The sequence below is a fragment of the Pezoporus occidentalis genome, unplaced genomic scaffold, assembly GCF_034315485.1.
Source record: "Pezoporus occidentalis ecotype Australia unplaced genomic scaffold, CSIRO_AGI_Poc_V1 ctg59, whole genome shotgun sequence".
In the NCBI taxonomy this organism is placed as follows: Eukaryota; Metazoa; Chordata; class Aves; order Psittaciformes; family Psittacidae; genus Pezoporus; species Pezoporus occidentalis.
In genome coordinates, this window is record NW_026915932.1 from 818095 (window position 1) to 835606 (window position 17512).

General features: G+C 37.4%; 2 protein-coding genes across 2 annotated transcripts in view; one reads left to right on the forward strand and one right to left on the reverse strand.

Moving 5' to 3' along the window:
- UCHL5 (ubiquitin C-terminal hydrolase L5) overlaps positions 1-17512 on the forward strand; it is a 189184-nt gene that overhangs the window by 65841 nt on the left and 105831 nt on the right. The window lies entirely within an intron of this gene.
- Positions 1-17512, reverse strand: part of CDC73 (cell division cycle 73) — a 108521-nt gene that overhangs the window by 23569 nt on the left and 67440 nt on the right. The gene's annotated exons all lie outside the window — the stretch shown is intronic.

Here is a 17512-nt window from a genome sequence, read left to right on the forward strand (position 1 = left end):
TTTTAACTTGTGGCAAATTCATTTTTTACCTTGTTCTTTTGTTACAATTTAAATTAAGATGTTTATATAAAAATCTAAAAAAATATCAGGTAGCTTGCATGATCCTGCACAGAAGCAGCATGAGTAAAAAGTAACATTTGATTCTGCAAGAAGCGTTAGCCACTGCTTGTGTTTACAACACTGAGCAACTTTCAGCTTCACCATCCATGACAGAAGATAGTTCAGCAAAGACTGTTCTGTTCATAAGCATGAATGTAGTAAAACTGCACCACAATGATCGCAAATGAACCTCTGAAAATTCCAAAGTCAGCCTTAAGAACTATGGCTGCATAGTTAGAGCACAGTATATTTCTAGAAATTAAATCTTGTATACACAAATTTATGACAAACAGCCAAAACAGTGGGATGACTTCAAAAGCAGGTATCTAACAACTGGTTCAGGTGGCCTACTTTAAGCCCAATAGAAACATGTATCTATTTCATATAAATAGCTTGGATTCTGAAAACACAGGGCTTTGTTCTAAACAATTTAAAGCCCTTAAAAATCAGGGGCACAGGGGCAAAAATCTTCCACAGGACCACGCTAAAAAAAAAAAAATCCAGAGTTACTGTTCCTTTGCAGTCTTCCTAATAATGCTCTTTTTTTCATGTCAAGAAGGTTTAGTAGTATTTTCAGTTTAACGCGTATTTCACATCATTGTATTTACACATGAAACTGGTATAGCTTATTTGCATACTTATATGCACAGAAATCTCCTTATGCAGTCCCCAAGACAGATATTTAAATAATAAATTGCAAGATTTTAACAGCTTTTGTAATTTTAAACTCTGATGTAAAAAACAGAATTTGATAACAAGATCTTAATTGTTGTGCAGATACAGCCAATATCAGTCATTTTAACTTCCATTGCTTGTAATATTAACAAAAAGATCATTTCAACTGTTTACATTGTTTCAACTTCCTTGTAGTCTAGAAAAAAAAAAAAGCGGGATTTGAAGCAGAATAAAAGATATTTTTATAGAATTAATTCTAAAAGGGGAAATGTTTACTATTATTTATCAAAGGCTTCTGATACTAACTGCTTAAGGATAAAAACCACAGCTTCGCTACTTTGACAACTAAAAAACTGAGGTGGCAAGACAAAAGGGGTTAGTAAAAAATGTATCAATCACATTCATTTCAAAATACAAACCTGATTATACTGAAGATCATGTCTTATGAAACCTAGTTTGAAGAAAAGTACCAATGGAAGACTGCCAATCCTCAAATTCAGTTGCAAGAAAGAAAACTTGATGACCATCTTACAAAGATAAGGCAAATTTCATTATAGTTTTCAAAATACTCATATGTAGTACATCTAACAAATTTTGCAAGTGTAAGGAAATCAGATGCAGACAGTCTTTTCTGAATGAGTACAGCATTACAATGATGGAGAAGAGAGAGGAAGGAGAAGTAATGGAGGGTGGCAGAAATATACTGGTGTCATCAAGGGACTAAATAAAACTTAGAAGAACTAATACTTGTTATTCCACAGTATTCAAATTAAAGCTTTATTTACAAATCTCACCCTTAATTAATCCATTATAGAATCAAAACTGTCAAGACTACTCAAATTCTGGAACCCTTACATTGTAAAGCACAACAAAGAACAGGACTGATGGGCTTTTTCAGTAGCAGGTTAAGGCTGTTGATCAGTGTCATTGAAAGATGTGAAAAATACTCACTGCAATTTCTGCTCCAAACCCCACATTCTATGTTTGGTGTTGTTTTTTGTTTTTTTTTTCCTGGTGAGAAACCATTTCATACGAGTGATTACTACTTGCAATTACGCTTAGTATTGGACTAGAGATGCGTGAACACATGTAGTAGAAAGTTGGAGGCTAAAACATTAGCAAACTACTGAGTTCATGGTTATGCAAATTACAGTTCTATTGAATTGATATGGCAAAAGATGAAACAATCCTTCTGGCCTCAAGTTGTGTGTCAAAAATCTTACCTATTGCCAAATAATATGAGTGAGGCTGTCTCAAATAATTAAGCCAAAGGGAAAGAACTTGAAGCAAAAATAACATTTTAGTGATACCAGCTTTTGTCTTTTCACTCAGTTCAAGGGAATGAGTAATTTGAATAACTATAGGTAGGTATATTATAGGCAGGGCTTCATTTTTAGAACAAAAAAAATATCTGGAGTTCTGTCAGGACTGAGAGGTGGTCTTTGATGAAAGCAGCTTATCACCGGGAAGACGGAAGCGCTTGCATGTTTAATCTGGCGTTCTCACCAACATTCCTCTTCAGCTCAAAATTGCTATTTCTACAGCAATGGTTTCAAACTACATGGGTGATGTAAACTCAAGATGAAGATCTTAATTTTACTGGTATTCTGCACAAGGATAAAGATGTGAGGAGCTCTAGCTCCTCCCCGAAGACTGCTCAGGAATGTTTTGAAATCTTATCTTTAGAAGTAATACTCAGTTTTAAAGCTTATCAGTAATTGTTACTGACTTGCAGGAAAACACTGCAGACATGCAGCCTCTACACATGCTTAGAAAAGCACTGAGTTTTCTACAGATCCTGCTCTGGAAACCGTATTCATGGTAACAGTCACATGTACATTAACGAACACGTTGCTTGACATAGAGCAATGGGAAGACCCCACTTAGGCCAGCATTCAGTGAGCAATTTGGACTCAGAGGAAATTTGCAGGGGAAAAGGCTTAAAAGATCTCGGAAAGGTTCCTTTGCAACTTCTGGAAAGACTTGTAAAATGCCCTGTGTGACAAGAATATTTTTAAAGGCTCTGCAAGTGCCTACACCAATATAGATGGAACCTTAACCTCAGCACAACAATTCCCCCCCCCCCCAAAAAAAAACAAAAACAAACCAAGACGCAGAAGTTGACTAACTTTATGTGATGCTGTTCAACATCTCAATGCAATAGAAACTGATGAGGCTCTTTCCAGGGTCCCCTTGGTTATACTGAATCCTGTTACTAGAACAGGAGGTACTGTAATATTAGAATTCTAACACATAGGATGCTATTCAAGACCTTATGGGTTTTTGGTGATTGCTTGTTTAACAAATTATCCAGCACCACATTTTCCCAGTTGTACTTCACCCTGATGTGATCTTCTCCTTTCTGTTCATTGAAAAGAAGTTTAACGTTATTCTTCCATACCTTCCACCCCGGCACTATGGTTATATATTACATTATGGTACAAGAAAACATCATTATCATGGGTGGTCATGGCCAGAGAGATGAAAGCAATTTTCCAAGTAATCACTGTGAAAGACTTAAAATATCACAAGAAAATCCTGAAACTATATTCCTTGAGAACCCAATGCACAAAGCTGAACAATGGAGTGATGATCACTGAAGTTGTCTGTGTTGCCTAGAAAAGTAACTGCTCAGTTCAAAAACAGCATCAGCTTTTTCAGTATCAAAAGCTTTAGCTGCAGTTGTAATAAACTGTAATACATGAGCCACAAGATAAGAGGACTTGAGTGATGACAGTGATGATTGCAAAACCACAACGCACTATAACCACTTCGACACGGAAAGGGCTGTTATCATGGAAAGGCCTATTCTCAAAGGCCAGAGAAAAGTCTAGAAAAACTATTTTAATTGCAGACTGTCTTACACTTCAGGCTTCCTCCTCTAAGAATAACAACTCATCTACTATGCAAGTTCAGCTGCAAAAGAGTAGGTGGTGTTTTTTTTTTTAAACCACATAAAGTGATATCTTGGGGCCTGTGTAACTGGAAGAGGCTGCTAGTAATACTAATGTACAGACCCATGCAGTCAGTCAAATAACATTCGTAATGAAGTTCATGATACCTCAGATTTTCTTCTTAACTGGTTTTGTGTTTCTTTGTGAGTTTATACTAAGACACCCCAAAAGAAGCACACCCACTTGCTTCACTGGCTACAGTGAAGTTGTGATAGCAACTGTATGTACAGGAAATAAAAATATACTATATCCTCTCCCCCACCCCCCCTTTAAAGTATTTATGTAATTTATCGGTCCCATTTGCAAACAGAGTAGTAAACCTCCACCATTACATCTGCTAAAGCCCTCATATCAACAAACTGTCCAGACAGAGCAGATTTGCTATCTTGGGTGCTGGTGATGAATATATTGACCAAATATTGAGACACAAGACATATCTATAAAATGTCAGACAAGCAAGTTAGAAACAGAAGAGTAATTTACAGCAAAATATTTCTGATTTTAATCCAGCATGAAAGTTGTGATTTCGTGACTTGTGCATCCTGCAGTTACCCACACACTGCAAATCCTCCAAACTGGGAGGACCGGACATTTTAATCTGCTTACAAGATAACTTGAATACTGTCTCTAAACATCTGTCCTTCTCCATCTCTGTACATTTACAGGTTTGTTTTCAACTGTCATATTAAAAAAATAATAATGAAAAAAAGAAAAAAAGAATGAAAATCAACCAACCAACCAACCAAAAAAATCCCAAAGAAAACCCAAAATCACAACAAAAACTCACAACAAAAACCCACAACAAAGAATTCCCACAGATTTTTGTCCTGCTCTTACTCTAGTGATCTTACTGCTTTAACTCAAAAAAAAAAAGCAGACTGGAAGGAAGAAAATATGTTGCCTACCATGAAGATGGGAAGGAAATCAAATAGGAATGCAAGCAGTTTTTTGGAGGATGGTGGTGGGAGGATGATGGGTGAACAGACTTCTATATTTGCATTTTAACACTGTGGCTAAGCACCCTTGATCATACGGCAGCAAAAGGCATTACTTCGTGGCGAGAAAACAAACTCAATCACTTCCCCCTTTCTCAACTGCCTAATTTAAGCCTCACATTTAGAGTCTGTATGATCAGAAAAGCCCCTGTGAAATATTCGCCAAGCACTATACACAAACACAGCATTATTCAATATTAAAACACATGGGAACAGCACCTAAAACTTCAGATGAAGCCTTCTGCAATATAAGCACCTCTAGCTTACATCGTAAGGGGATGCGACATACTCAAATTATTGCTAGCCCAGATTATGTTCCCCATCTCCTTTCCTCACATGCAGCATTATTTCTGTCTTTGTCCAGAGGCTGATAATGTGTTCAGATGAACTGATCTACACTCAGCTTTCCTCAGAAGAACCTGGGAAATCTGACACATAATAATCTTCCTACAAACACAAAGTTATTGGTCATCTTGGGAATAAACTTTTATTTCACTAAAAATCCTAGAGAAACCAACTGTTTTGAACAGACACAGAGTACCTCACATTTTCAGTGCACAGGCTTGCTGTACCACAGGTGCCATACAAAAAAGCACTGTTTTGAGAACTATTATGACTGAAGCTGACATTTGATTGCCATGCTTCTTTCTGTCTGGTGATTTCATACACTTGTATCAAGTAAAAGAAAAGATTTTAGTAGGTTTAATGTCAAGGAAAACCACGTGTACTTCTGGAGCAAAATGTTTACATTCAGACTTCAACAAAATAAACAGATCCTTGGAAAATTTTCCGCACATTTTAAGTCAGGGGATAGAGGCAATTTGGGATTGAAAAGGATATACACAAAAACTTCAAGAACCAAACTTAGGAAAGCTCATAAACAACGTATGAATAGTGTCTCAGTATTAAACTTTAGGAGTTACAGTCTCCAATTTCCCATACTTTATATACTTAATACAGTAAAACATTACAGAAAAAAACTTCAGTAAAAACAAAACTAAACAAAAAAACACAAGAAAGCACCAAATCCAAACAAACAAAAAACCCACAAAAAAACCCAGGAAAAATCCACAAAAAAAAAAAAAACAAACAAAAAACCCAACTTCAGCTCCTCAGTGTCCTCAAATGACTGCTCCTAACACTGGTAAAAATCATTAATATACTTTTCTCTGTGTGATATTCTGAAATCTGAGCATTTCCAATAATAGCATCCCACTTATTCCAGTCACAGCAGATCTGGCGGTGTTCTAGACTACCCACATCTTTTCCCTGGACTGCATCATGTCGGTGTTTCAGACATACCATCTAAACATCTAAAATTAAAATGTATTGGGTTTTGTACTGCTGTACACCATTTATAGTCCTGTTCTCCAATTCTTTGTCCCTCCAGCTTTCCCAGTGAGACACATTGCACTACACACCTTTCACTGTATAACCTCTCATTCCAGAATTCTGTTCTAATTAAAATATGATTTTACACTTATGAGGGAGCACTCAAATTAGACCAAAACAGTTGTTACTCTTCCTCCTCCCCCACTTTCTCCAAAATATTCCCACTCAGTGCAACCAGGTAACTCCAAAAGGCCCAAAGCTTCCCTCCCTAGCTACAGCTGTAAACACATCACAAAGTTAAAATATTTTGCAGGGATCACTACTACACAGTACCAAATCACAGTACTGTACATGTCAGCAGAAACAGCCAGGAAGCTGCATGAACCCAAAATTCTCTACTTCCTAGATTAAGCCTTCCAACTTTGCCAACAGATTCCAAGATTAGAAAAACTAATAATCCCCAAACAGTACAACAAATTGAAACCTTCAGGTTTGTACCCAAAGAGCAAACAGACAACATACTGTTAAACTTTCAGTTGCTCATCTGTGTTTTAAAGCCTAACTCTGACAAAAGCTATTCAGTCTTTTGATGGGGCTGTTTTACTACAAAAAGAAATCACATACATGAATCAAGAAACAGAGCCACAATATTAATCATCACATAACAGTGTCACCTGGGATGCAAGTATTTTAGTCACTTGTAATAGTCTTATGTTGAAGACGACAGAACATATACCATACTTGATCATCAATGCTTTTTACACATGTGCTTCTTGAAAAATATTTAGGCTGAAAGATTTGCCTTCAAAACGTCTTGCACTAGCATGCATGCAACAGGATTTGTGTATTAGTGCTAAAAACAGATTGCGTACACTGCTACTGGTATTTGTATCCTGAATAAACATACCATTCATACCACCCTGCTATAGAATATAAAAACCGATGATGTTACATACCTGTATCAAAAAACGTAGTGGCAATAAATCATGCATTAAGTTAAAATACAGGAAGGATTCTGGCTGTATCATGCAGGAAGAATTTTCCCATTTAGCCTTCTGCCTCTACTTTCAGCTTCCTTTGGCATTATATCTAAATTCCCCATTATTGTTCTCTCTTTAGCAGAGAAGATTAAATTAAGCCCTTCTAAAAGCACTAAGATGACAGCATTCAACTTTTAGTTTTTCCTTTTATACACAATCCATACACTAGATGCTCAATCTGAAAGCTTCTATCTGTACATTATGAGACCTGGTTTTATAATATGACTGTTCTTTGAAATGGCTAGAGCACAGCTGTGTTTTTGGTAGTGCATAAATGCAGTCCTCTTAAACGAAGGTCAACTGACAAGGTCTCATTCACACAGTCTGGGGCCATTCTATTCAAAGATGAAGATGGGATAAGGGCCATACAGAAGCCTCTACAAATTTTAGGGACTTTCTATAATGCTGTGACTTTTCTAGTGTTCATCCACCACTGCAGAAAAAAGTATCCCTGACTAAATGAGCAGATTCAAAAGTATATTTTTAGACAGGTTTTAAAAGTTTTCAAATGGATGCCCCTTTCTCTCTTCACTCACTCCTATGTCTATGTATACACACACACATAGACACACAATTTCATTTTTAAGAACTTCACACTGTGCATATACATCTAAGATGACAGACTATGCCAGTCAGCACAGGCCCAGGTGAGGTTCACTGCAACTATCACTTCTGCTACTCGCATGTTAGCAAGTATCAGTCATCCATAACAATCCTGTGGATTTCAGAGTTTATCCGAAGGAAATCTGCCTTAAGCAGCAAGACCTCTTCAGCCCTCACATCTGTCCTGCTACTTCAAATAGCTGTTTCAATCTTTGAAAAGTCTACTGTCAGTGTTATAATATAAACAAGGTGTTTTGTTTTCTACAGCAATCTGTTGCAGAGTAAGAATCCCACACTGGAAAACTGAGCACTTAGATGGCAGGAAATGAAAATGAATACACCACTAAAAGCAGATAATATTTTGGAATAGAATTAGGCTTTCATTGCCAAGATCTCAATGAGAAGAAAAAAAACAAAACCCAACCAAACCTCAAAGTGTAACAAGAATGCTCTGTTATGACACCTTCGAACTGCCTGTAAGTGCTTAGGAGGGTTTCACCAGTTGCCACAAGATTCAGTTTCACAGAGACTCACCCAATAACCTCCTTATCTTAATCAGGTAGTGATCTACTTTCATGAGAAAAATGGCAAAACAAAACAGCAGTGTCACCTTTTGAGAAAGGGCAGCATAGTAATTTCATGTGTAGCTCAACAGGCTTGTAATGAGCACAGAAACCTCACATTTATTCATGTTTTTCTAAAAAGACATTTTAAAAATGTAAGAAAAAGCAACTACTCAAGAGCTAATGCCAGAGTACATGTCTGTTCCCTATTTTGCAACTTCTGTATCATCATATCCTTGGGTAAATGAATACATGCTTACTTTGAAGGAAAAGCAAAACCCTTTATCTTCTCATACATTTTTGTCACTGACTAGTGGCTGGTTTGAAGAAAAACATCTGAAGGCACTACCAGTATGAATGCTGGTCTAAAAAAAATAAAATAAAATAACTTATTATTGCCATCAGATCTCCATCAATGGGATCAGATATTCTAGCAAGCACATCTTCCATTCCAGATGACAGAGGAGCCTTCCATTTAGTGATTTCATTAGCTCAGAGCAGCTTTGTAGAAACACAGTTACTTTGCTTCCCAGGCCAATGGGGCTTCAGAAACAGCACTGCCACGCAGCACGGAGCTGCTATTTATAAATCTTGAAAGCATCTCATGTATGCCACAGTAATGTTTCAAGAACAAGCAAACAATTCTGCAGAGAGTCATCAGAGCTCATTAGCTCCAGCCACATGGGACCTGAACCAATTCCACCAGACCATTCAGAGAAGGCTGATTCATCTATTCCCTAATGGTCAACATTCCACAAGGCTTATTAGATTGTGTGCATTATCATGTGAATACACAGATCCGATTTTCATCTGGCATGGGTCCCAACCAACCTGCTAGTGAGAGAAGCAGAGGGATTCAAAAGACCTGCTCTAACTTTCCCCACCACATCCAGCATTTCCTACATTACTGACACATCTCCTTGCCCATTCCCTTCCCCCAGTGCACCTCAGATACATGAGATTTAATTACACCCAACAAAAAGCAATGTTTCAGTCATCAGACAAACCCAGCATAAAAGTACAGATACTGTTACATAGCTCCAGACAACGCTGTAGTGTAGGGTCAAGTGTAACACCAACACCAATAGAAAGGAAGAAAAAAAGTCACAGCAAAGAGATTTTCTCCATCTTAGGTGGCCCAGATTCTCAAAGATGACTCCCCTTTTTGTATTCTACCCAGGCCTCATTAAATTAAAAAAGAATTTTTATTGTATTTTGTTGCTTTCCTTGTTTACCTAGAAATGCAACTGAGGCAGAAAACTACACTTGCCTCCTTTACACTATAATGCTTCTTACTGATATTAACAGACTTTCAGGGCTCTCTCTATTTGGGAAAGTAACTCCAAGGAAAACAGTAAGGCAGAGAACCAGAGGTGGGGGGATTATTTTTTTAATTCTGCAATGTAAACCACCACAAATGCACAGACGTGTATTAATCAAAAAATACAGAAAAAGCATTTGAATGCTTATGTATGTAATTCTTTGAGAGAAGACTTGAAAGAACATGCAATGAGCAATTTATCATCCAAGAATTGTGGGTTTTTTAAGAAGATGACATTTGTGTGTTTTTAAGAGGTGGACAACTTCTTTATGCAACAGATATATCCTGTAAATTCACTTTAGTGCAACACATCAGTGATAGAAAGCTTTGCAGATGCTGATTAAGAATTACAAAAATATGTATCAAAATATTCCAGAAAAACATAATCTTTAAATTTAGGTCAAAATTTATGAACTCAGCATTATTACATTAAATCTATCCAGCTGTTCTATTTATTTTTCTGTTAAACACACACTCCTTCCAATGTGCATTTGTGTTTTGTAATAATATGTCTTGAGATGATCAAGATGTAGGAGAGCTGTCTCTCATTTCTTCTTCTGTTAGAAGTCACTAAATTACAGAAAATAAAAACCTGGAACTTAAGTTTGAAATATAGCAGAAAAGAATAAAAAAGATTTCTAGCTCTGAAGCAATATTCTCTTGACGATGAACATAATACAAATTGAGCTCTGTGTATTTCCTCTAAATCACATATTTGAAGACTAGAAGTCCTGGTGACTCTGACTCCATATTTATAATTTATGTGGGGAAAAAAAAAAAAATCCTCAGGCTCATGAAATTACTCTAGACTCTTACACAGATTCCAGAAAGAATTATGAACACAGTTATTCAGAAAAAAAAAAAAAGCGTAATTTCCACAGCACAGTTTCATTTTCCCTGCAAATTACTAAAGGGATGTTATTTAAGTTTAATGTGAATTTCAAAAGTGGAAAGTCTGCAGGACAGACTGGCAACTAGGGATATGCAGTCATTTTGTATGGTAACTTGATTTCTTTTTCATCAGAAGCATATACAAATGAATATGTACTTCTGACAGATTTTTTTCCCAGAAAACTGAACTAACTTTGAAATACCCAAAAAACAGTCAGTAATACTAAGCACAATACATGATAATCTCAGCACACATCAAGATCAGCTTTTCATTAATATACACTGCCTAGAGCCTGTGAGAGCCTGGAAACTGAGCTAGTCTCAAACACTGCTCAAACTGAGCTTGTCTGAGATACCCTTTTCATTTGACCATGGGAGGTATTGCAAGAATTATGGCAAATGAAGCAAACAAGGATGTTAGCTTTCAATACTGCATATGCTGGATCATTCTGATCCCTTTTTTTGAAGCTGATAAGCCTTCACAGGACTGTGAAAAACACTGATTCAAAGAATAGGTCTTAATGTGAGGGACAATGACCACCAACACAAGCACTTACAGAATTCCAGCTTTGGAACTGCACGTGCTCACTACAACACATCCATCATTCTAGTAACGCCTTTCTACACTTTTCATGCAAATTACAGTTAACACCCCAAAGAACACTAAAGGGCAGGGCTCAGGTCAGAGGGTGAGCTCCCACCAACAGCAATACCATGGGTGAAGAGGACCAATAACACACCAACAGATCCCCAGGTGGTGACTACCTGCTTGCAACTCTCTCCCTGCATTGATCTCTCCAGGAACAGACAACCTGAGTTTAAGAGTTTCAGCATCTGGCCTTGTTTGTGCCTTAATTCCAACCAGGCAACAAATATATTGAGTCTGACCATTTTTGAGTCACACATGCCTTTCAACCAGGTTGAGACAAAGCCACTTCAAGCTAAGGGAATCATTAATATGGAACAACATCAGGAAAAAACAAAAAACAAACAAAAACATGAAAATGGCTGGCCAACCTGAATTAGTTTTATCAAGGTAGTGCTCAGGGTCTTTGGAGCAACTTTAATTCCCCCAACATGTCAAATAAAGGACAGCAGGGAACTGCTCTTTAAAGGAGACTTATTTTCGATGTTATGATCCAGGTTTTCTGTGTGATATTAAGAATTATTGCATAAATTTATTACAGGGATAGAGCCTCTTGGATAACTGGAGAAAAAACTTTATCCACAGATAGTTTTTCCCAGTTTTAGCACCTGTGCTTGAAAAAAAGGCTTCAGGCATTTAAGACACTTGCTAGACCTTTCTTATTTCTGTTGTAAACCCTGTACGTCCCACATAATTAGCTGTAAATTAGGATACCTATAGAATGGAGCTGTAGGAGTTAATGGGCTAAAGCTACTGAGGAAATGTGACAGATGGAAAGAGTCAATACAGGTCTCAATCCCAAATCAGATGAAATTCTGACAGCTCTGGAAGTCCAGCTCTTCAATTTCACATTATTTAACATTCACTAAACATCTGCATCACAAACTTCAGTTTCAAAACCAGGAATTTTTGAGGCTGACAAAATGCCTCCATATTCAATTACAAACAACACACATAGGGAAAAGAATTTAGCAAGCAGATGAACAGTTGGAGCTGCTAATCTCTTAATCAGTCTCACAAAAAAAAATAGATAATCTACATAGCTCATCCAGCAGGTGCTAGGCAGGAGGTCTGCATCCTGGCAATGAAACTGATGGGCCAAGACTCTTCAAATCATTGGAAGAGAAATGCTGGATGCCTGAAGAGCCTAAAGACAGCCTAAGGGAAAAGGGTCTTCCTGTGCCTGGACAGGTGCTAACAGCTGGAACAAAGCATTTTTCTCTCTAGACAAAAGAGCTGGTGGACTATTAACTCCCGCAGGATGAGATCTTCCTGCTTTAAGAGATTTGATATGTAATACAAGTTCTTCCCTAAAGTCTCACGTTCCGTAAGAAATTAAGTTTTCATATAAATTCTCTTGCTGGGGGTGTAAGTGTGGGTGTTAGGGGTAACTTGACCATATAGTGCAGGCAGGTAGAACAAAACAAGTCATAAGGCAAGGGGAAAAAAACCCAGAAGTCTATTTTCGACAGTTGTTCGTTAAACTACCTGTGAACATTTGGTACTTCTACTTTGGTACTCTCCCCTGCTGTGCTGAATCAAAGCTTCATAAAGTCCCTGTGCTTCTCAGAATGCAAAAGAACACTTGTGACAGGCAAAAAATATTACTGCTGGCACTGGATTGTCAGTTCATCAGGGGAGAACCACACAACCAAAAATACTGCACAGTACAAATTATGTTGTCCATCCCCTGGAAAAAAAAATAAATTCTGCATTTAGTGCACTTGAGACCAGCAGTAATTGGATGCAAAGCCTGGGGGAAGACATGAAAAAACAGAATACAGAAAAGAAGTTACAATAAAACAAACACCACAATACTGAGGAAAGAAGGAAATGCATCTGGACTATAGTCCAATATGCAAAATTTGCCTAACACAAAACCAGAATGGAAATAGAGTGGACTGAAGCCATTTTGTATTTTGACTTTTCAAGTAAATTTTGAAGCACTCCAAACCTGTGTTTCTCAAAGGAAGCTGTGATAGCAGAATGGACTGAATTCCAGTTGGATACCGTTAGTTTATTTAGTAAAAAACCCCACAAGTTTTAGAATTATGATGTATCCCCTTAAAATGTTTCCTCAGGCAGACGGAATATGAAGCACCCTCACTTGAAAACATCACTTGGGTCGTTTTTCTCTCTCACAACTTTTCAAAGTCAGGGGATGTGCTTATATATGTTACTGAATGAGATAACAATTATCCACTACTCATTAGCAAAAAAAAAAAAAAAGCATGCTTCAGAATAACTGTCCTGGGTTCAGCAGTAGCAGTCAATTTTTCTCCTTCTTGGTAGCTGATGCAGCGCTGTGTTTTGACCTTCGCCCTGGGAACAGTGCTGATAATACCCATGTTTTTGGTTGTTGCTAAGTAATGTTTACCCTGACCAATGACTTTGTGAGGCTCATGACCTGCCAGGGAGGAGGGGAAGCCGTGAGGAAGCAGAGACAGGATACCTGACCCAAAGTAGCCAAGGAGGTATTCCATACCACAGCACGTCATGCCCGGGGTGAGGGGAGTTACCCGGAAGGACACGGGCTCCTGGGTAGGACTCATTTCTTGGCAGATGGTATTGTATTCTCTTCCCTTGTTATTTTCTCTTATCATTGTTGTCGTTGGTAGTGTCGGTGGTGATTTGTGTTGTACATTGGTTGCTGGACTGTTCTTGTCTCAACCCGTGGGAGTTGCACTCTTTCGATCCTCCTCCCCGTTCCTCTGGGAGCGGGGAAGGGGAGAGCCCCGGGGGGGGGGGGCACACAGGCCTCAATTGTTTCCAGCCCGGCACCACTCGCTGGGAGTGAGTGAACGAGCTGTCTGGCTAGGGTTTAAACCACAACATTAACTAAAACTTTTTTACTTCCATCATCATTTCAGATAGTTCTATATTAATGTATAAAACCATTCAAAGATTAATTAAATCACTAAGTTTATGGCTTGTATGCAATTAGAACAGAGCTCAAAATCTTGACCATTTATAAAGAATGCAATAAGTGTAAGCTGGATTTCAGAAACTACCTAAGCAATAGTGAGAAATCTACTAAGGAAAATAAGGCAGGCAATACTGACACTTGTGGTCATTTCTAGATTGCTATTTTTTTCATTCAGTTACAAACATAAGTTAAGAAATACACTGGGATCACAAAATAGCCAAGCAAGTTACAGATACTTCATAACTCTGTCTTCTCAACTCTGAATGACTTATTGGAGAAGTGTTCCTTTTGAAGCAAAGAGGATGACTACTGGCTATATGTACAGTAAATCCTAACACAGAAAATGAAAACTAAGTTTTTATGACATTCTGTATTAACACATTTCCACAAGGAAAAAAAAAATAAAACGTTTAAAAGCAAAACCAACCAATCTTGAAAATGTTACCATTAATCACTTTGAACTTTTACTTGAATGGTTTTCAGCATACTGCAGGTGAAATAATGCTACATGTTACTACAACAAAATGGAATAAACTTTGCAAAGTATCCATGGAGTATCCAAGAAAGCATAGTCCATATGGGAGCATTCAGTTGACAGGTCACCTATGCTGTACATATTCCATTTAACTTTCCTAGGACTTGTGGCCACCAGGCAGAAAATTACCAATACACCTGACCATTGCAACAACTGAGAAACTTCTGTCAATGTTGTGAAGATTTACTTTAAAACCAGTTAGACAAGATTCTGCTGATACCCGCTCAAAATGACAGTGACATGTAGGAAGGGCTGTTTGGTTTTTTATTTGTTTGGGGTTTAGGTTGGTTTTTTTTTTCTTATTCTTTTGCATATTCCAAACTTAAACACCTTTGTTTTACGTAAGTGTATTTTGCTTTGTTCACAGTAGTTATGCGCACAGGTTATTCTACACAGCCATCTTTTGCTACTCCTTGCATCTGCTTCTAGCTTTGCCTAACTTGCTGAACAGTCAGGTTTTCACTGGCCACAGTAACTCTGTAGTGTTCCTTACACAAAGGCTGCACATCTTCACATCAGAGTAACTCCTTCTTAGTCTTAATAGATGGCAGCATTTCAAACACTAACATTGTAGCTTCTAATTTAAGATGTAACCATAGTAACATTACAGCACATAATACTCCCTGGATCAAGAACAAGCAGTCCACTGACCCTTCACAGTGAGAGTTAGCCGAACTAAAGCTCATTCCAACCTCCGGCCCAGCAAGATTACTAAAACATTCAGGTCATATTTCCAGTACAAAGCATGCTCTGCCCTCCTGAAATACCTAGGAACATACAGTTATCATATAAAAGCAGTAAAGAAAAAAAACACTTTAAAAGGAATTTCTTCCTGAAACTTAGACTCTAAGATACATCAGGCACACCCAGATAGAAAGTAGTATAAAAATCAAAGCTTTTCCTTACTTTTCTGTAAGACCTGCTCATCTTTTAAAAGGAATGAATCAACGAACAATAGAAACTGTTCATTAAGGTTTAAGAATTCAATATTCAATTTGTTCACATGGCAAGATGACAAATTTTACAGGTATCACCAGGCAACAGCTCTGCCTGAACTTCACAAGCTATGCACATAATTAAAAGCCAAAAGCTGATGCCTACTGCCTTCCAACAATAAATAGTCTATTTAGAAAAGAAAAAGGACCTTTGGATTTTTGTACCTGTAATATTTACTACTGAGCAATTACAGAACAATAAAACCAGCTCTGTCCAACCCATTATGTAAACATACTACGTGTAGCTCAAACCTTCGGTGATACACTTTAGGTTTAGTGAAAAAGAAGTAAAGAAGTAAGAGTTGAAACACTAAAGATTTCAGCATTTTGCTGAGATTTAGACCTGTTTCCCAAATACAATGTTATGTGTCTTATCTGAAAATTCTAAAATGAATATTTGAAAAACCACTATTTGCTTCTATGTAAATCAGTAGTGATAAATGAACTATCTCACTCAACTCCCCACCCCTGTACTCCACACTGCAGTAATACGCCTAGCCAAACTCTTGCCACATGTTTTTATACATACAGAAAAGATTACATAAAGTTCTGTATATTATATGGGGCAAGGATAAGAGAGTCTGTGTGTTTAAGTGGAAAATTCAGTAGACTGAGCACACATGCAACCTTTCAGAACACCAATTCTCAATTATTCATCAGCATCCCAGAACAGTAAGTGGTCTGGACCCAGGTCTGTTGTCTCTTGCTGACGCACCCTCCCCCTCCTTTTAGAAATACCAATATTTTTAGAGTGGAGGAGATACAAGTCTTTGCTGATATGCATGTTATATTTATAACTAATATCTAGAGAATATGCTCATGCTCCTCCAATGTCCTCAAACAGGATCACAGTATTTGTGGAAGCTGCCATTAGAATAAGCATAGTAAAAAAAAACAAGAGTAAATTAACAGAGAAGATTAGTAGTGTACATTGATGAATTTGTTAGAAGGATAGAAATCTGATTATGTTTCTAGTAAATTATCGGAATATGCATCTAGAATAATAAAACACATTAACTGCCTGGGGAAGCCTTATTTGCCAGTAAAAGACATACTTACCCTGAGCCTACTCATCAGAGATACCTTATGATAGACCAATTACATTCTCTTTATCCTTTGGCATAAAAAAAAAAACCAAACCACAAACAAAAAAAAACCAACCCCACCCCCCCCCCCAACAACCAACTAAAACAAAAACCAACCAAACAAAAAAAGCCCTAAAACAAACAAACAACAAAACCCCTTACAAATAAACCCCAATAAAACAAAAACAAAACAAGCCAAAATAAAAGGCAAAAACTAGCAAAAGAACAAAACTCAAAAAAACCCGCCAAAACATCAAGGAAAAGCCCACACCCCAGAAAAAAAAAACACACCACAATAAAACCCACCCAAACCAAAACACAAACAAAAAAACTGCAAATCACATCCCTCCACCCCCCCCCCCCAACAACCCAAAAAGCATTCTAAAGTTAGTCATTAACTTTTCAAAATAGAGTGGACAAACACAATGACTAATAAATACCGGGGTAAGCATGCTACTAGCTGTCTATTTTCTGAACTATTTAATTTATAATTATATTTTATTTGTAACACAAGATGCTTCAGCATAGAAGGTTCAGTCATTGAAAGGACAGAAATTGAAGGAACATAAGTTTCATTAGGACCAAAAAGACGAATTCCATAATATCAGTATGTCTATAACAGACAAAAGACATTTAGATCCATCAATAATTGAAATCAAGTGCCTCCAATTCTGCAATACCAGTCTTCGACCTTTACCAGGAAGAAAGCCATTAACAGCAGAAAAGCAACTTAACATCATGCGCTTATGCATCAGTGTTGTCCACCTTAATTGACTAACCTAAGATTAAAAAGCAGCTTTTACAGAACAAGCATGTGTAAAGGAAGTAAAACTATACATTTTTATTTTTTCT